At 37.7% G+C, this 18,696-nt stretch overlaps 1 protein-coding gene across 2 annotated transcripts in view; it reads right to left on the reverse strand.

Moving 5' to 3' along the window:
- GABRA2 (gamma-aminobutyric acid type A receptor subunit alpha2) overlaps positions 1-18,696 on the reverse strand; it is a 147,841-nt gene that overhangs the window by 42,904 nt on the left and 86,241 nt on the right. The window lies entirely within an intron of this gene.

Below are 18,696 nucleotides of genomic sequence, written 5' to 3' on the forward strand. Positions count from 1 at the left end.
TGCACAGAGACAGTGTGCACTAGAATCAGGCACAGATTAGGATTTTGCTTCAGCCATAGCAGCTATGTGAATTGGCTAAGATTCAGCAACTTCTCCATCCATAAAATGAAAATGTTATTTTTCAGGACTGGGGGGATCATTGAGAGGATAAAGTGCATTATAAATGCCCAGTATATAAAATCATCCATCAAATGTTAAATTATCCTCCCTTCTTTCTCCCTTTCCCTATCACTTTCTCTCTCTCAGCCTCAGTGGCTTTATCTCTAAAATGGGAACTATGATACAACTTGAACCTTAAATGATACATGCAAATATCTCATTTGGAACCTGACAAATAAAGAGCCTTATAGCTTCCCTGTTGTTTTTGAGTTCTTTAAGTCCCCGTGTGTAGATAAAGCAGCTAAGAATCCAGACCAAGGATGCAAGAGTCCCATCTAGTGGTGGTTTAAGAAAAAAATCAAAAGACATGTAGGGATTATAACTGCTTAAATCATTGCTTAGAAATCCTTGGGCTATTTATTTTAGTTATTCATTTCCTACTTTGAGAAATAATTTAATGTGGCTCACAGGAAAAGAGAAAGGAAAGCCTTGAACTGGGTTCTTCTCTGTTCTTCTAATGTCCAAAATCTCTTCAGAATGGATTTCTGGACTTGTTAAACTCTTTATCTATCTGGCTGAACTACTGTGTTCCTAGATTTCTTAAAGGCTGTGATTTGATTCTTCACTTAGGCATGACTTGTTAGCCTAATGTTATCAGAAGAATTTAGTAGTGTCATTACGCCTTTAAGACCGATCTTTTGCAAGAACCATCCATCAGTCAAAATCTATTATATTTGAGAGATGACTTCCAAGAAATCTTGCATGGTTTATATCTAATCTCAAATGTTATCAGAAATGAATTGGAAGTTCTGGTTAAGGAAAGGCTAGATTTAACAATGCTTGAATATAACCTTTCTGGGGATCTCTATACCTCTGTTCCATTACCCAGGAAAATTCAATCCATTGTAAAAACTACATACTACAGTATTTGTTATGAACTGCAAGTCTGTGTTGCCCCCCAAATTCACATGCTTAAATCTAATCCCTGGTGTGATGGAGGTGGGACTTTGGAGAGGTAATGTGGTCATGAAGTTCAGGTCCTCATTAATGAGATTAGTGCCCTGATAAGAAGAGGTCAGAGAGTTAGCTCACTCTCTTTCTGCTATGTGAGGATACAAAGACCCCATCAAGCAGGCATCCTGATATACAACTTTCAGTCTCCAAAACTGTGAGAAAGAAATTTCTGTTGCCTCTTAACCACAATCTATGGTCCTGTGTGCAAGAGTCTAGCCTAAAATAGTAATATTCTGACTTCATAAGTTTAAAAGAAATTAATATACTCAGTATAATGATAACAAAGCAATGAAAGAATAGACCACAGAAAACGCTGAGTATGAACTCCCCACTGTTATCAAATCTTTTTACTATTTCAATCCTGTAATTGTATTGTCATAAAATGCATTGTGCCTGTTCAAATTTTAATAGTTTTGGTGATTTCTTATAGCTCCCTGAGGTGATTTAACTAGGGAGATATTATGCTATTTGTGATAAATAATGCATCATTAAATAATTTTTATCAAAAAAAGTCACCCAAGTAGAAATCATTTCCTTGAAAGACTAGGAGATATGTGAAAAAATAGTTTTTGAGTGTTTAAAAACTGAGAATAAATATGCACTCAAAATCTTGCTATAGTGAAACTAAATATTTAATAACCTAAACCTGTTTAAATAGTAAAATAATCATAGTAAAAAAATCTATTATTTTCCATTTTGTTATTTCAAAGCTCAAGGGAAGGAAAAAATAACTAAACACAAAAACTAAAACTAAAAACAAAACAATAACAACCCCCCTTGAAACATCTGATATCTCCCTTATATATTCCATAAGGTTATTAAGCTTTCACAGATGAAATCCAAGACAAAGTATAAGAAATGGTTTTACAGAATACTGTCAAAAGCAGTAATCAAATTCTCTACCTCAAATTAAAATTAAACAGGAATTTCTAATGACTGAGGTTTATAAGTAGCGGTGGCTCAGATGGTAAAGTGTCTGCCTACAATGCGGGAGACCCAGTCTCGATCCCTGGGTCAGGAAGATCCCTTGGAGAAGGAAATGGCAGGCCACTCCAGCACTCTTGCCTGGAGGATTCCATGGATGGAAGAGCCTGGTGGGCTACAGACCATGGGGTTGCAAAGAGTCAGACGCCACTTCACTTTCACTTTCACGTTTAATGGGGCTTCCCAGGTGGCTCAGTGGCAAAGAATCTGCCTGCCAAGCAGGAAACATAGGTTTGATCCCTGGGTCAGGAAGATTCCCTGGAGAAAGAAATGGTAATCCACTTTTGTATTCTTGCCTGGGAAATCCATGGACAGAGGAGCCTGGTGGGAAGAGTCGAACATGATTCAGCAACTAAACAAAATAGCATACTTTTAAAGATCTAGACTATGTTAATTTTGTTTAAAAATCCAGCATTATGAAACCAGGACAGGAATGAATTTTGAAATACATAACTAATGTATTAGTTACTATACCATAGTCTGATAGTACAACTTCTGGGCAGGAAATAGATCAAAGAATCTGAAAAACTTCAATAACCAGCTGCTAATAAAAATAGTTAAAAAGAAAGAAAGAAAGTGAAGTCGCTCAGTGGTGTCTGACTCTTTGTGACCCCCATGGACTGTTGCCTACCAGGATCCCTGCCCCATGGGATTTTCCAGGCAAGAGTACTGGAGTGGGTTGCCATTTCCTTCTCCAGGGGATCGTCCCGACTCAGGGATTGAACCTGGATCTCTAGCATTGTAGGCAGACGCTTTACCGTCTGAGCCACCAGGAAAGATTACCAATAGTTAACTATTTTGCAAATCTGAACATTCACCTCAAGCTCTGATCTATGTTTATTAAGCCTGATTCTCAAACAGAAATTACCCATGTTTGAAGCAATCACCCAGGAGATTTCTGATTTCAAACTCTGAAAGCGAAAAGAAAAAGAAAAAGTAATTTGATGAAAGAGATCAAACCAGTCAATCTTGAGGGAAATCAACCCTGAATACTCTTTGGAAGGACTGATGCTGAAGCTGAAGCTCCAATACTTTGGCCACCTGATTTGAACAGCTGACTCATTGGAAAAGACCTTGATGGTGGGAAAGATTGAAGGCAGAAGGAGAAGTGGACAACAGAGGATGAGATGGTTGGATAGCATCACCGATTCAATGGACATGAATTTGGGCACATTCCAGGAGATGGTGAAGGACAGGGAAGCCTAGCATGCTATAGTCCATGGGGTCTCAAAGAGTCAGACATGACCTGGCAAATCAACAACCACAAAAGAAAAAGTGAGAGCATTTGAGTGAGAGAGCTGTAAGGTCAAATTCTTTCTTTGCTACTGACCTGCTGTCTGATAATGGAGTAATTTAATACTTACAGGTTTCAAAGTTCTTGTCTGACAAGTGGGGATAATTACTTTCTTAGCTGGGGATAGTTTTTACATAATTAAATACTGATTACATCAGAAGTATCTAACACAGTATATGACCCATAGAGGTGCTCTAAACACAATTTTTTTTTTTTTCTCATCACTATGACCACATAGATTTCATTGTCAGAAATATGATTGGATAATCTGTCCTTATAACTTGAATGGTCATAACTGACTTGAAGTGATATTTGCATGTCCTGAAAAAAAAAAAATTCACTGACAAAATAACAGCATATACTTTTCATTCCCTTCCTATGCACTTAATAATAATTTATTCTCCTCCATTACACTGAAGCAGGCTACCTATTTTCCTGAAACAACTTCTAAACCTAGCCCTAGTCTAGGACCAGCAAGGCTTTCTAAGCTTCCTTGCCATGGCTTATTAATGTATTTTTCTTCAGTCACTTTCCTAATTGGCAGTGGCGGACTGGATGAATCTCTGACAGCGGGGAGGAAGGCGGCTGGTGGGCTGGCAGCTTGCTGATTAGCATGAGCTACCTTGTGCCAAAGTCAATTCTGGGATGCCAGGTGTGCCGCCTGTTAGCACTCCACAGCCCATGCCTTGTGGAAGACAGAGATTTGGAACGGGTTTTGCAGAGGCTGTATTCACCCTGCACCGGTTTTCTGTTTATCGGTTTCATATCCTGCAACCACCCAGGCATTCTACTCCTGCTGCCACTTGATCCCCGCTTTCCAATTAAAACTATCCATGTCTCCTTCTAAGGCGCCCTAATTCTTTAGCCTAAATACGCTGAAGCTGTATCCAGATGATTTTCTGATTTTTCTCTCTTTTTAACTTTTTTTTCAGCTTTATTATGGTGTAACTGGAAAATAAAATTGTAATATATTTAAAGTGTACAGTGTGATGAAATGATACATATTATGAAAGGATCCCCACCATGGAGTTACTTAAACTCATCTCACATATTTACTGTTTTTCTTTCTTTTTGATGAAGACACAGGTTCAATTCTCTTAGCAAATTTCAGTTACACAATAGTGTTATCAACTATAGTCATCATGTTATACGTTAGATCCTCAGACCTTATCCATCCTGCAACTGAAAGTAAGTTTGTACCCTCCTCTCAGCCTCTCCCTAGGCCCCCATCCCCTGGCAACCACAATTCTGTTCTCTGTTTTCATTAGTTTAACTTCCTCTTTGCTTGGATTTATTGCTCAGTCCTTATGGAATTCTCTTTTCTATTTCTGCATGCCTTGATCCATAGACCTCTTGGATTTATACCACATTCTACAGTATCCTTGGTTTTCAGAAAGTACTCAGGCTTGCTATATATAAAACAATAAAAGTATATGTTCACTTTAAGATTTAATAAAATCTGTTTACATATTGTTTTAAGGATCCTGTTAACATCCCAATTAGGTAGACAGCATAAATTTTACATCTATTTATAATGGAGAAAATCTAGACTTCAGAGAGGTTACATGCTTGTTTAATCCAGAAGTGGAATCAGGACCTGGCAGAAGCTTTCTTTCTTCCTGGTGCAATAGTCTTTCAAACAGGTATTTAAGCACTCAACATTATTAGTTGTTTTATTTAATAAATTTATTTATGATTATTATATTACTTCAGATCATGATTATCTCTTTATTAAACTACAACAAACTCATTATTAAGTGACTTTCTACCGAGTAGGTGACCGGTTTCTCAAAAGTTGAAGTGGAATGTTCTTATCTGCCATTTTTTTGATTGCCTATAGTATGTGTTTCATATAAGTACACAGAACCCACTTTCTATATAACTTTCTTGGATTAAATGAAGAAGCATTTTTCACTCACCAATTCCAGCTGCAAAAAAGATGATTCTAATATTAATAGTTTGTTGGGTGTGCTGGTAGAGGGAAGAAATCCCCCAGAGTAGGACTAATGTTGAGACCTACGGGGAATTAGACAATGATGAGGTAAACAGGACAAAGGGAAGGGAAGCAAGGGGGAAGGGAGGGAAAAAACTAGGGATGATATTGATAAAGACATGAAGAAAGCAGATACATTGATAATTCAAGATGATAATCTGATAATTAGACATTTAAAATTTTGTTTTATAATGTATATTGTTAGTGTAATATAGGATTTTAACCATACCTAAAGAGAGGTCAAGCCTTTGCTTTCAGCTTCTGGCACATGATTACTACACCTAGATTGAAAGTCTGGGGGCTTTGGCCCACTGAATAGTGATAATTGAATGTTGGCTAACCTATTGTAATGGTAAGTTTTACTTGTTTATTTTTTTCCCTGAACCCATGCAACCTTCTTTTGGAAACAGCACTCTGATTCCTTAATTTAAAAATTAGGAAAGTAGCCTACTTACACTTTTAGTCTATATTGCTTTGCTAACCTAACTCTCATTGAACTCACAAATGTATTTATATATATCTGGGCTTCCTTGGTAGCTCAGTAGTAAAGAATCTGCCTGCCAAATGCAGGAGACTTCGATCCTTGCATTGGGAAGGTCTATTGGAGAAGGAAATGGCAATCCCCTCCAGTATTCTAGCCTGGGTAATCCCATGGACGGAGGAGTCTGGTTGTAAAGAATAGAACACGACTGAGCAACTAAACAACAGCAACAACATTCTATCTATCTAAACCATTTTCCCTTTGCTTATTGCCTCAGTGTAATCTACTTAATTGTCTATCAGTTTAAAAACAGGTAAAAATAACTGTCCTCTTGAAATTTAAATTCTTGTGGGAGAGACAAACCAAACAAAAATGTATTTTTCTATAAGATACTGGAAGATGATATGTGCAATGGAGAAAAAAAAGAACAGGACCAGTGTAAGCAGAAGAGTCAGGATTGGGAAACAGTTCATAGTTTTAAGTTATCTGTCAGTGAGGTCTCTTCACAAAGATGACAGTTAAGACAAAGCCTGAATGAGATGAAGGAATTAGCCATCTGGGAAAAGAGAAATTCAAGCAGAGAGAAAAGATAAACCTTTGAGGTGAATGACTGGTATACTCATGAAATAAGAAGGAAGCCGAGTGGATGCCAGGGGAAGGGGAGGGTAAAGGAGGGGTGTGAATCTGTCCATGATGATTGTATCAGGGATAAGAATGTGATCCATGTAACTTACTAACCAGTAAGACTCAATTATGGGACTTGATCCACATCTTTGATGGTATGTCCTGTGGATATATGTACAAGCTCATGATTAATTAAGAATGAAGTTAACAAAGAGGCTTAAGTCAGCTTGACTTGCATTTCATTATACCAAAATAAAGGAGATTTGATTAAAAAACTGAACACACACTGGCATATTTCACTTAAATACAGGAATTTCAAAGATTCTGAAATTCCCTTCAAACAACTAAACACTGACGATATGAATGTCAAAGAAGCTGGATTATTGCCCAGATAGGTCTGTCTAAAGATTATAGAGTTCGTAAATCCTGAAACATGCCATCTTGTGATATTGAGCCTAAGCTGAAGCAAGAGCTGATGACTCTTTACATATTTATTGATATGAAGGAGAGAATTAAGTATTAGACAATAAATAGTAACAATAATAGCAATGAGTTTATAGAATTTACTGTATGCCAGAATTGTTCTAAGTGTTCTGTGTGTCTATAAATGTATTTGTGGGTGTGTTAATTCCCAAAACTACCTCACAAGGTAGATATTATAATTCTAGTTCTACAGAGCTACAAAATTAAGGTACAAAGAGGTTAAAAAGACGTCCCATAACTTTCCTAATTTGGTAATAGTACTGTCAGATTTTGAACCAAGATACAAGCATTCCTTGGCGATATTACAGGTTTAGTTCAAGACCACCACAAAAAGTGTGTATCACAATAAAACAAGTCACATGGAATTTCTGGTTTTCCCGTGCCTATAAAAGTTATATTTACACTATACTATAGTACTCTTGCCTGCAGAATCCCATGGACAGAGGAGCCTGGTAGGCTGAAGTCCATGGGGTCGCTAAGAGTTGGACATGACTTCACTTTCACTTTCACTTTTCACTTTTTACTTTCATGCAGTGGAGAAGGAAATGGCAACCCACTCCAGTGTTCTTGCCTGGAGAATCCCAGGGACAGGGGAGCCTGGTGGGCTGCCGTCTATGGGGTCGCACAGAGTCAGACACGACTGACGCGACTTAGCAACAGCAGCAACAGCATAGTCTATTAAGTGAGTAATAGTATTTGTTTTTTTTTAATCACTCAGTCATGCCCAAACCTTTCATGACCCCATGGACTATAGCCCTCCAGTCTCCTCTGTCCATGGGATTTTCCAGGCAAGAATACTGGAGTCGGTTGCCATTTCCTTCTCCAAGGGATCTTCCCAACCCAGGGATAGAACCCGTCTCCTGCATTGGTAGGCAGATTCTTTACCACTGAGCCACCAGGAGAGCAATGTCTCAGGTGAAAAATACTACTGCTAGAATGTGCAAGCATCATCTGAGCCCTCAGTGAATTGTAATCTTTTTACAATAGTAACATCTAGGATCACTGATCACAGATCACCATAACAATAATAATAATAATAAAGTTTGAAATACAGTACAAATTACCCAAATGTGACACAAAGTGAGCAGATGCTGCTGGAAAGATGTCACCAAGGGACTTGTGTCATGCAAGGTTGCCATAAACCTTCAAATTTGTAAATAATGCAACATCTGCAAAGTATAATAAAGCAAAGCACAGTAAAATGAAATAAGCCTATGCTCTGGTTCCAAAATATGTACTCTCAATCATTTCATGATCTTCATAGGAAACATACTTCTTTTTCCTATTGTAGTAGAAACCACTAGCTGCTTATCTTATATTTAGTCAATACATATTAGAACACTTAATTTATTCAGGGTGACAATTTCTCAGACTCTCTGGTTATGAGACCAAGTTAGGCTAAAAATATATGAATAGAGATTATTTGAAGGGACTTATGGGAAAGCTCATTAATGGCAAACACAGAGCTAGAAGATGTCTCTTGCCCTTTTTGCTTACATCTTCCTGTTTCCTGGATATGAATGTGACACCTGGACCACCAACAACCTTTTTGACTCAAGAAGCAAAACTCCATGCTAAGGATATGAAAGAGGAAAAAGAGAAATAAACTGACTTCCTGATGCCTCTGGTGTTAACCATATCAGTCTTGTAGCATTTACTTGAGGATTTCTTTCACATGGAAAAAAAATTTCTCATATAAGACATATTTTGGATTCTTTGACATAAAATCAAACAGAGTCATGGAATAGTGTGATCTAAGTAGAAACATGAGCAATCCAAACATATCACTTTTGGAGGTTTAATTATTCCAATATTCATATAAGAGAGGAAGGTGAGGCACTTGCAAATGCAATGAAATTTGTACATATAAACTCTGCAGTTTTAGCATTTGAACTCCCTGTACACTTTTAGCAAACATACACCCTAGCAGATGTTTGTTATTTGGTTCTAGATAGAAAAAAACTCTCTATTCCATATTGAATGTGATATTACGGTAAAAATACCAGGACATATTTCTTACATATAAAGTCATTTATATACGCCTAGTAAAGAAAAAGAAAGTGAAAGTCGCTCAGTTTTGTCTGACTCTTTGCAACCCCATGGACTATATAGACCATGAAATTCTCCAGGCGAGAATACTGGAGTGGGTCAGTCAGTCAGTTCAGTCACTCAGTCGTGTCCGACTCTTTGCGAACCCATGAATCTCAGCATGCCAGGCCTCCCTGTCCATCACCAACTCCCAGAGTTTACCCAAACTCACGTCCATCGAGTTGGTAATGCCATCCAGCCATCTCATTCTCTGTCGTCCCCTTCTCCTCCAGCCCCCAATCCCTCCCAGCATCAGAGTCTTTTCCAATGAGTCAGCCTTCGCATCAGGTGGCCAAAATATTGGAGTTTCAGCTTCAGCATCAGTCCTTCCAATGAACAACCAGGACTGATCTCTTTAGGATGGACTGGTTGGATCTCCTTGCAGTCCAAGGGACTCTCAAGAGTCTTCTCCAACATCACAGTTCAAAAGCATCAATTCTTCGGCACTCAGCTTTCTTCACAGTCCAACCCTCACATCCATACATGACTACTGGAAAAACCATAGCCTTGACTAGATGGACCTTTGTTGGCAAAGTAATGTCTCTGCTTTTGAATAGGCTATCTAGGTTGGTCATAACTTTCCTTCCAAGAAGTAAGCGTCTTTTAATTTCATGGCTGCAATCACCATCTGCAGTGATTTTGGAGCCCAAAAAAATAAAGTCTGACACTGTTTCCATTGTTTCCCCATCTATTAGCCATGAAGTGATGATGGGATCAGATGCCATGATCTTCGTTTTCTGAATGTTGAGCTTTAAGCCAACTTTTTCACTCTCCACTTTCACTTTCATCAAGAGGCTTTTTAGTTCCTCTTCACTTTCTGCCATAAGGGTGGTGTTATCTGCATATCTGAAGTTATTGATATTTCTCCCAGCAATCTTGATTCCAGCTTGTGCTTCTTCCAGCCCAGCATTTCTCATGATGTACTCTGCATAGAAGTTAAATAAGCAGGGTGACAATATAAAGCCTTAACGTACTCCTTTTTCTATTTGGAACCAGTCTGTTGTTCCATGTCCATTTCTAACTGTTGCTTCCTGACCTGCATATAGGTTTCTCAAGAGGCAGATCAGGTGGTCTGGTATTCCCATCTCTTTCAGAATTTTCCACAGTTTATTGTGATCCACACAGTCAAAGGCTTTGGCATAGTCAATAAAGCAGAAGTAGATGTTTTTCTGGAACTCTCTTGCTTTTTCCATGATCCAGCGGATGTTGGCGATTTGATCTTTGGTTCCTCTGCCTTTTCTAAAACCAGCTTGAACATCTGGAAGTTCATAGTTCACATATTGCTGAAGCCTTGAGTCGGTAGCCGTTCCCTTCTCCAGGGGATCTTCCAAGCCAGGGATCGCACCCAGGTCTCCTGCATTTCAGGTGGATTCTTTACCAGCTGAGCCACAGTATAGTCATATATTCATAGATAAACTTACTCAGAAATGTGAAAAATGATTTGGCTTCAAATATACAAATAATAATTGCAAACTCGTTATGATTATTCTTATTTATAGGAAGTCTTGAAGGATGTTAAGCAACTGAAAAGACCAGAAGCCACCATTTCACAAAATAAACTATATGTTTACACAAATACAAAATGAGTTTTGTACTTGCAGATATACTGCTTAGTCACCGGAGCCTTGAAAACATAAAACCTGAGGTTTAAGATGAAAAGTTTCCCAAGTGCTTTCTCATACCAGTGGCAACAGAGGGCAACTGTCTCATCATAAAAGGGAGTTTTGTTTGTTTTTTGTTCAAGAATACCCCAAGCATCTAGAACCATGTGATAAAGAAGTACTCAATAAGTGTTGGTATTGAATGAATTGGGCAAGAGCACTCAGAGAAGGTCAAAGGAGACTTTCATCACCTATCATTGCAAGATACATGGGCAGAGTCTTTGAAGAAATAGCTTTGAAAAATATCAAGCTGTCTATACAACCACAAAATAAATGCAATATCCAAAATACTAAAGAGAGAAAACCCAAAATAATGGAGCAAAGATTCTAGTATCAAAGTCGTACACATTCTAATCTCAACTCCTCTACCTGCTGTCTTGTTTGCTGTTTTTTAATTTTATTCATGGCATGAAGCCAGAACTCAAATGTTGAGAAATTTGACATTTATCTCCCAGGGCATATTAATTTCTTAACTGTGTAACAGTGGGTTTCTTTTGTTTGTTTTTTAACTTTATCCGTCAAAAAAAAGCTCCGGAGGCAGGAGGAGGGCAGATGATTTAATGATACCCCATCAGCTTGTAGGCCTGACTGTGGATTTAGAGAAGTTTGGAGAGGGCAGATGCTTAGGTAACTGCTGGGCATCGTCAGATGATGATATTAAGACTCAAAAGGAGGCAGAAAGATGAAGGGTGAAGTGAAGGATGGAATGAAAATAAGGAGGCTGACAGGCTTCAAGTATTATTCTGGACAGAACACAGGACTTTTATTGTTTACTTGCATGCACATATACATGTAGGACTTCCCTGGAGGCTTTATGGTAAAGAATCTGCCCACAGTGCAAGAGCCCCAGATTCAATCCCTGGGAAGACCTCCTGGAGAAGAGAATGGCAACCCACTCCAGTATTCTTGCCTGGAGAATTCCACGGACAAAGGAACCTGGCAGGCAGGAGTCCATGGGGTTGCAAAGAGTTGGACACAACTGAGTGACTCTCACACACACACACACACACACACACACACACATATACATGTATACCCACATGGAATTATATTTATCACAAGCTTTACACAGAGTAACTCATAGAGATAATACTAAGAATGCTTTTACCACCTAACAGTTTACATTTACACGAAAATGTCTACTGTTAACCATTCATATAAAATTTACAAATTCAAATATAGCCTGGATTTTTAACTTTATATGTTATTTTTATAACCACTCTTTTGAAACTTTTGCATATTTGTTATAGTTGAACCTAACAGCCTTGATCCTAACACATTCTGTTGATTAAAAATTAAATATTTATTCATCTATTTGTCTCTTTTCTATACTTAGGTAATCTTCTATTTGCATGTTTTTAACATATGCATTTATGTGATTTATGTTATGAAATCTGTCTTTATTCACCTCAATGCAGTATTTTATTTTCCTTACAATCTTTATTAAACAAATATTTCATTATTTAATTTCATTTAATATGCTGTATATTTACATATAAATTTAGATCTTCCTGGAAAATTGGTTCTGTCCTAATCATTTCCTTTCTGTTTTTAATTATTATGTAATTTTCCCTAAAAATGCATTTTGTCCATTACTTGTGCTCTGAAATCATGTAACATTGCTTTTAAAGGCATTTGAATCGAAATTTTCTCATATTTTTGGCCACATCCATTTTTATGTCCTTGTTTAAATAATTGGCTAATTTGAAATAGGTATCTAAGAAGATTTCTAAATCCTGAGAAATTCTTGAGGTGTTCATTCAATGCTGTTTCTTTTCCAAGCTATGACTTACAAAATGTTTTATGAAGATGAAAGTTACATAATATACAATTAACCATTTTAAAGTGTACAATTCAGTGGCATTTATGCATTCACTGTGTTCTGAACTACCACCTCTATCTAGTTTCAAAACAGTTCTACCACCCTGGGACACCCAGTTCTTACTACATAATACAACCCATTTTACCCGGTATCCACCTACTGGCAACTACAAAACTGCTTCTTGGGTTTACCTATACTAGATAATTCATATGAAAGGAAGAATACAATATGTGACACTTTTTATCCACTCTCTTTCACTTAACATAATGTGTTTGAGATTCATTCATGCTGTAGCATGTTATCAATATTTAATCCTTTCTAAATACTGAAGAAGCTGAAGTTGAAGGGATCAATGAAGACCTACAAGACCTTCTAGAACTAACACCAGAAAAGATGTCCTTTTCATGATAGGGGACTGAAATGCAAAAATAGGAAGTCAAGAAACACCTGGAATAATAGGCAAATTTGGCCTTGGAGTACAGAATAAAGCAGGGCAAAAACTAATAGAGTTTTGCCAAGAGAATGCACTGGTAATAGCAAACACCCTCTTCCAACAACAGAAGAGAAGACTCTACACATGGACATCACCAGATGGCCAACACCGATATCAGATTCATTATATTCTTTCCAGCCAAAGGTGAAGAAGCTCTATACAGTCAGCAAAAATAAGACCTGGAGCTGACTGTGGCTCAGATCATGAAACCCTTATTGACAAATTCGGATCTAAATTGAAGAAAATAGGGAAAACCACTAAACCATTCAGATATGACCTAAATCAAATCCCTTACTATTATACAGTGGAAGTGAGAAATAGATTTAGGGGACTAGATCTGATAGACAGGGTGCCTGATGAACTATGCATGGAGGTTCTTGACACTGTAAAGGAGACAGGGATCAAGACCATCCCCCTAAAAAAGAAATGCAAAAAGCAAAATGGCTCTCTGAGGAGGCCTTACAAATAGCTGTGCAAAGAAGAGAAGAAAAAAGCAAAGGAGAAAAGGGAAGATATACCATTTGAATGCAGAGTTCTAAATAAGAGCAAGGAGAGATAAGAAAGCCTTCCTCAGTGATCAGTGCAAAGAAATTCAGGGGGGGGTTGAAAATTAGAGATACCAAGGGAACATTTCATGCAAAGATGGGCTCAATAAAGGACAGAAATGGTATGGACCTAAGAGAAGCAGAAGATATTAAGAAGAGGCAGCAAGAATACACAGAGGTATACAAAAAAAAAAAAAAAAAAAGATCTTCATGATCCAGATAATCACGATGGTATGATCACTCACCTAGACCCAGACATCCTAGAATGTGAAGTCAACTGGGCCTTGGGAAGCATTACTACAAACAAAGCTAGTGGAGGTGATGGAATTCCAGTTGAGCTATTTCAATCCTGAAAGATGATGCTGTGAAAGTGCTGCACTCAATATGCCAGCCAATTTGCAAAACTCAGCAGTGGCCACAGGACTGGAAAAGGTCAGTTTTCATTCCAATCCCCAAAAAAGGCAATGCCAAGGAATGCTGAAACTACCACACAATTGCACTCATCTCACACGCTAGTAAAGTAATGCTCAAAATTCTCCAAGCCAGGCTTCAGCAGTACGTGAACCATGAACTTCCAGATGTTCAAGCTGGTTTTAGAAAAGGCAGAGGAACCAGAAATCAAATTGCCAACATCCATTGGATCATGGATAAAGGAAGAGAGTTCCAGAAAAACATCTATTTCTGCTTTATTGACTATGCCAAAGCCTTTGACTGTGTGGACCACAACAAACTGCGGAAAATTCTTCAAGAGATAGGGCACCATCCCACTTGATGCTACTCTTAAGAAATCTGTATGCAGGTCAGGAAGCAATAGTTAGAACTGGATATGAAACAACAGATTGGTTCCAAATAGGAAAATAAGTATGTAAGGCTGTATATTGTCACCCTGCTTATTCAACTTATATGCAGAGTATATCATGAGAAATACTGGGCTGGATGAAGCAAAAGCTGGAATTAAGAATGCCAGGAGAAATATCAATAACCTCAGATATGCAGATGACACCACCCTTATGGCAGAAATTGAAGAAGAACTAAACAGCCTCTTGATGAAAGTGAAAGAGGAGAGTGAAAATGTTGGCTTAAAGTTCAACATTCAGAAAACTAAGATCATGGCATCTGGTACCATCATTTCATGGCAAATAGATGGGGAAACAATGGAAACAGTGGCCGACTTTATTTTTGGGGGGGCTTCAAAATCACTGCAGATTGTGATTGCAGCCATGAAATTAAAAGGCGCTTGCTCCTTGGAAGAAATGTTATGACCAACACAGACAGCATATTAAAAAGCAGACATTACTTTGTCAGCAAAGGTCCATCTAGTCAAGGCTATGGTTTTTCCAGTGGTCATGTATGGATGTGAGAGTTAGACTATAAAGAAAGCTGAGTGCCAAAGAATTGATGCTTTTGGACTGTGGTATTGGAGAAGACTCTTGAGAGTCCCTTGGACTGCAAGGAGATCCAATCAGTCCATCCTAAAGGAAACCAGTCCTGAATCTTCATTGGAAGGACTGATGTTGAAGCTGAAGCTCCAATACTTTGGCCATCTGATGCAAAGAATTGACTCATTTGAAAAGACCCTGATGCTGGGAAAGATTGAAGGCAGGAGGAGAAGGGGATAACAGAGGATGGGGTGGTTGGATGGCATCGCCGACTCAATGGACATGAGTTTGAGTAAACTCCAGGAGTTGGTGCCAGACAGGGAGGCCTGGTGTGCTGCAGTCCATGGGATCACAAAGAGTCAGACATGCCTGAGCAATTGAACTGAATGACTGACTGACTGATAGGTGAAAAACATTCTAGTGTAAGTATATACTATATTTTGGTTATCCATTCATCTACAAAGGATATTTGGATTGTTTCTATCTTTTGATTATTAGGAATAATATCACTATAAACATCTGTGTACAAGTTTCTGTATAAACACGCTTTCATTAATCTTAGGTAATACCTAGAGGTGAAATTGTTGGATCATATGTTAATTCTATGTTCAACTTTTTGAGGAACTGCCAAACGATTGTCCATAGAAGCTATACCATTATATACTCCCCCTGCAATTTATGAGAGTTTCTATTTAAGTACTTAAGTCCCTTTTTTTCTTTTGGTTTACTCATTATTATGGCTATGCTGCTGCTGCTGCTAAGTCGCGTCAGTCGTGTCCAACTCTGTGCGACCCCATAGACGGCAGCCCACCAGGCTCCTCCATCCCTGGGATTCTCCAGGCAAGAACACCGGGGTGGGTTGCCATTTCCTTCTCCAATGCATGAAAGTGAAAAGTGAAAGTGAAGTCGCTCAGTTGTGTCTGACTCTTCGAGACCCCATGGACTGTAGCCCACCAGGCTCCTCCGTCCATGGGATTTTCCAGGCAAGAGTACTGGAGTGGGGTGCCATTGCCTTTATAAAATGTATTTTATTGTTGCTTTGATTTGCATTTCCTTAAAGTACAATGATGTACATTATTACTTGTGTTTGTTTGCCATTTGTATATTTATTTTGTTTAGAAAAAAGTCCATTTGAGTTTTTTGTCCATTTTCTAAAATCAGGGTTTTGGTCATTTTGTTTTTGAGTTGTAAGAATTCCTTATTTATTCAGGATATTAAACCCTTATCAGATGTATGAAGCTCAATTTTTTCTCCCAAATGTAAGTTGTCTTTTCACATTTTTGATGATGTTTGAGATACAAAAGTTTTCAACTTAGTGAAATTCAATTTATCTGTTTTTCTTTGTTACCCATGCTTTTGCTATCAAATCTAAGAATCCATGGTTAGATCCAAATTCATAAAGATTTATCCTGCATTTTCTTCTAATAGACCCTGTATTGTCTTCTAATAGTTTTACAGTTCTCATTTTACATTAATGCTTTATACCTGTTTAATTGTTGTGTCAAGGAGTGAAGTAGGACTCCATCTTCATTCCTTTGCACCTGGTGGTCATCCAGCTGTCCCAGCACCATTTGGTAAAGAGAATACTATTTGCACACAGAAGGGTCTTGGCACGCCTACTGAATATTCATTAGCCATAGTTGTTTGTTTGTTTCTGGACTCAGTTTTATTCCATCGGTCTATATGTCCATCCTTATGACACTACCACACTGTTTTGATTAATGTAGCTTTGTACTAGGCTTTGAAGCTGAGTAGTAAGAGTTCAGCAACTTTTTTCTTTATAGATACTGTTTTGGCTATTTGGAGCCATTTGCAATTTCACATGAATTTGAAGATTGACATTTCTGCCCAAAAAAGCCATTGGATTTCTTCTAGGTATTAAATCTATAGATTGCTTTGGGGATTATTCCTATCTTAATGGTACTATCTTCCAAAAAAAGAAACATGAGATATCTTTCCATTTAGTTAGGTCTTCTTTAATTTATTTCAGCAAAGTTTTATAGTTCTTAGTGGACAAGTGTTTACCTACTTGGTCACATTTGTTTCTAGATATTTTATTTATTTATTTTTTTTGTGTGTGTGTAATAAAGTTTTATTAAAGTATAAAGGAGATAGAGAAAGCTTCTGACACAGGCATCAGAAGGAGGCAAAAAGAATACCCACTTGCTAGTGTTAACAATGAAGTTATATAATCCAAAGAATATCTGGAGGTTGTAAAGACCTCATCAGACCTACTCCCATAATTTACATTTTAAGATAACACTGTCCTCAGGCAAGATACATCCTTGTAAAGACCAGGTCTACTCCCATAATTAACATTTTAAGATAACAGAAGGTTGAATCCAAAGACTGTCCTTAGGCAGGATACATTATTGTTATATAATCCTAAGGAATGTGGAGAAAGAAAAAAAGTTTGTCCTTTCTTCCTCCTTGAGAATTCCAGACCCCTCTCTCCTTGGGGACCCCTAGACTCCCTATCAACCTGCCTAGGAACTGACTCTCTCATTCCCCCCTTTTCTTTTAGGAGAATTATGTTGCCTAGGACATCATTATAAATGAAATTATCTTTTAAATTATTCATTTCTAATATTGAGACTAAAATTGATTTTTCAGCATTGATAATAAGAATAGCTAACAGTTGGATAGCATGTATTAAATGCCAGGCATTGTTCTAAGAGCTTTACACATGTCCATGGTCTCAAAACACTATAGTCTATAAGATAGTTACATTATAATAACATGGCCTACAAGGATGTCTCATCTAGGCCTCAAACTACATTTCTATCTGTATGCATATCCACTGACACTGAATCAGCTCACTGTCACTGAATACACTACGCCCTTTCATCCTGCTATATTATTGTACACTTTATCCTTTTTTGACTAGGATTTTTGTCCCATTTCATTCATCTGGGAATCTCCTACTTATCCTTCAAGACTTAGTTTGAATGCTAACTCAGTTACTTAATCAGCCCTCTTAGGGAACATCCATTTGCTGTATATTTTTAATGGCTTGCATGTGTCTCTTTCATAATGCTTTCATCTTATGTTGTCATTAACTTTCCTGCTTATTCTGGTGCTCTCCACCACAGTAGATTCTCAGTAAAGCCTTCCTAAATGAATGAGTGGACCAAATACACAAAGTGGCCTACTTTGTTACAAAATGTGCTCATCTTAATTCATATATCTGAAAAGCAGTAACCAAACTCCCCTGCATGTTTTAAATCAAGAAACTTAATTTTGTTATCAAACATACTACTGATAGAGAATGAAGGATCTCTTTCTCTTTCTCCTCCCCTTCCTCCCTTATTCTCTCATTTAAGGTACTAAGATCATCTTTGTTCATCTAAAAACTAATCCCTCCCCCCCAAAAAAAAACTAACAAATAAAGTAAATATAAAAGCTTAGAAATATGGTACTGTTGAACTTCATATTAAAACCTCTAAGAATATTCTTCTTTATTAACATGAAATGAAGTGTTGATAAGCAAAATGATTTAACAGAACGAAAATAGTGTATTTCATATTTGAGAACTGTTTATATTCCTTGTCAAGAATGGGACACTGACTCTGTATTTTACTTTCCTGAGCCTCAGTTTCCTCATCTATAAGGCAAAGCCAAATACTCCCTGCTCTGTGCATGACAAACTATTGGGGTGAGGATCAAGAGATAGAACGCTTTTGAAAGTATGCCATGAAACAAAATGTGCTGTACAGCACAGTATGTAGTTAGTCAC

Source organism: Bos indicus, chromosome 6, assembly GCF_029378745.1.
Source record: "Bos indicus isolate NIAB-ARS_2022 breed Sahiwal x Tharparkar chromosome 6, NIAB-ARS_B.indTharparkar_mat_pri_1.0, whole genome shotgun sequence".
Taxonomy (NCBI): domain Eukaryota; kingdom Metazoa; phylum Chordata; class Mammalia; order Artiodactyla; family Bovidae; genus Bos; species Bos indicus.